Consider the following 2,931-nt stretch of genomic DNA (forward strand, 5'->3'; position numbering starts at 1 on the left):
TGAAGTTTGTAAAAAGTGTACATGATTGTAAAAATGTATACTGTACATGTTTGTAAACAGTATTCTGCTACAATGGTATTTTGTGTTATTATATTGTACACCATTTGGTTCAGAATACTTTTTTCCTTGATTTCCACTTCTAAAATATAGGTGTGTCTTATACAGGTTTGCCCAGGTTCGCCTGGTGCACCAGTTGCGGCCCTATTTGGACAGGGAGTCATTGCTCACAGTCACTCATGCCCTCATCACCTTGAGGTTCGATTACTGCAACGCTCTCTACATGGGGCTACCTTTGAAAAGTGTTCGGAAACTTCAGATTGTGCAGAATGCGGCCGCGAGAGCCATCGTGGGGCTTCCTAGATTCGTCCACGTTTCTGCAACACTCCGCGGCCTGCACTGGCTGCCGATCGGTTTCCGGTCACAATTCAAAGTGTTGGTAATGACTTTTAAAGCCCTACATGGCATTGGGCCAGAATACATCCGGAACTGCCTTCTACCGCACGAATCCCAGCGGCCGATAAGGTCCCACAGAGTTGGCCTTCTCCGGGTCCCGTCGACCAAACAATGTCGTTTGGCGGGCCCCAGGAAAAGAGCCTTCTCTGTGGTGGCCCCGGCCCTCTGGAATCAACTCCCCCCAGAGATTAGAACGGCCCCCACCCTCCTTGTCTTTTGCAAATTACTCAAGACCCACCTTTGTCGCCAGGCATGAGGGAGTTAGGATATTCCTTCCCCTTGGCCATTACAAGTTATGTATGGTATGTTTGTGTGTATGTTTGGTTTTTATAATAAGGGGTTTTAGTTGTTTTATTAAATTGGATTGTTACATGTTGTTTTTATCATTGTTGTTAGCCGCCCCGAGTCTGCAGAGAGGGACAGCATACAAATCCAATAAATAATAATAATAATAATAATAATAATAATAATAATAATAATAATACTCTGAAAAATACGGTAGCTTGAATCTGCCTTTCTGGAACTCCATCTATTATTCAACCTATTGGGAGAATAGACAGCATAATTATACATCCTTGTGGGTGTCCAAAGTGTACAATTGTGTCTTTTTCCATCTTCCCAAGGCTAAATATTTGCAGATCTTTCAACTTGCCTTCATGGGATATTTCTTTTCCCTGTTCTTGCTTGTTCTTCTTGAAACATATCTAGCGGAGATCACTAGATCCCAGAGCAAGTTCCATTTCTCAAGAACGGAACTGGACAATGCAGCATATAATGGGTTCATTCCTTCCTGAGATCCAGAAATTATACATTTGTTGACACACTTTAAAACTGCATTTGTCTTCCTCCCCCCCACAATTGCATCACATATGCCAATTCATATTTGCTGATCACCAGCATGAATTGCAACACAAAGATTCCCACCTGTTGCCCACAAGCGATTTTGGATTACAGTATTATTCCCATAGGGAAGTTGCTGAATTAAGAGAATTGTGGTGAACACATGGTGAGCTGCCAAATTTGGAAAAGCTTCTCTCTACCGGAAGAGCAGTAATACAATATTTATTAAATTTATTTGCCACTCGAGGGGCTACTGTAAGCAGTTTATGAAGTAGAATGGCTGAGCTGGATTGCTTCACATGTTTAAAACAAATCAAGTTTAAAACATAAATGCAGAGAGGCAGGGAACAAAGGGGTGACTTCAGGGTCCATGCTGCTCGTGGGCACCAGGTTGGGGACTAGGGAGATGGTTACAGCTTAGTGTCTGCCAGTCCTAAGAAGATAAGAACAAAAGAAGAGCCGTGCTGAATCGGTCCAAAGCCCATCGAATCCAGCATTCTGTGGCCCACAGTGGCCCACCAATTGTATATGGGGAACTTGAGCAGAAAGAGAAGGCAAAACCCTCCCTTTCCCTTGGCCCCCCAACAAATGGTATCCAAAGGAATCCTGCCTGCCTCAACCAACATAGAGGCGGCACTTGGACATCCGTTTCAATAACCAGTCCTGGGACCACATTTCTCCAACACCATTGAGCACTGGCATTTATTCAGCGCAGGCTGAAATGGAATCCCTTTCGAGGGGAAACATGCAGCAGGGGATAAAAGAAGACAAAATATCATCTTTCCCCTTTTCACTCTGGCCAATCATATCCAGAGTTGAAGCCCCCTCGCCTCTGACTTGGGGCCTTGCAGGGAAGATGCTTCGCTTTGGGGAACCCAAAGGTGCTTTTCCAAGAGGCAACTGGACTTTCTGGTTTTTACACACACACACACACACACACACACACAAAGGCGTTTCATTTCTCATAACTCTGAAGTTTCTGGGATGAGAAGGGAAATATCTCCAAGGAAAAAAATAACAAATAAATAACAATAACAACAACAGAGTTGGAAGGGACCTTGGAGGTCTTCTAGTCCAACCCCCTGCTTAGGCAGGAAACCCTATACTACTTCAGACAGATGGTTATTCAACATCTTCTTAAAACCTTCCAGTGTTGGAGCATTCACAACTTCTGGAGGCAAGCTATTCCACTGATCAACCGTTCTGACTGTCAGGAAATTTTTCCTTAGTTCTAAGTTACTTCTCTCCTTGTTTAGTTTCCACCCATTGCTTCTTGTTCTACCTTCAGGTGCTTTGGAGAATAGGTTGACTCCTTCTTCTTTGTGGCAACCCTGAGATATTGGAACACTGCTATCATGTCTCCCCAGGTCCTTCTTTTCATTAAACTAGCCATGCCTAGTTCCTGCAACCGTTCTTCATATGTTTTAGCCTCCAGTCCCCTAATCATCCTTATTGCTCTTCTCCTGCACTTTTTCTAGAGACTCAACATTCTTTTTGCATCGTAGCGACCAAAATAACCAGAGGGTCCAATTCTTTGGGACAAGCCTGACCTGGATGGCTGATTATCTCCATAGACTAGCATAGCTGGCTGGCGAACACTGGGAGTTAAAGTCCACGAATCTTAAAGTTGCCAAGTTT

This window comes from Erythrolamprus reginae, chromosome 2, assembly GCF_031021105.1.
Source record: "Erythrolamprus reginae isolate rEryReg1 chromosome 2, rEryReg1.hap1, whole genome shotgun sequence".
NCBI classification, from domain to species: Eukaryota; Metazoa; Chordata; class Lepidosauria; order Squamata; family Dipsadidae; genus Erythrolamprus; species Erythrolamprus reginae.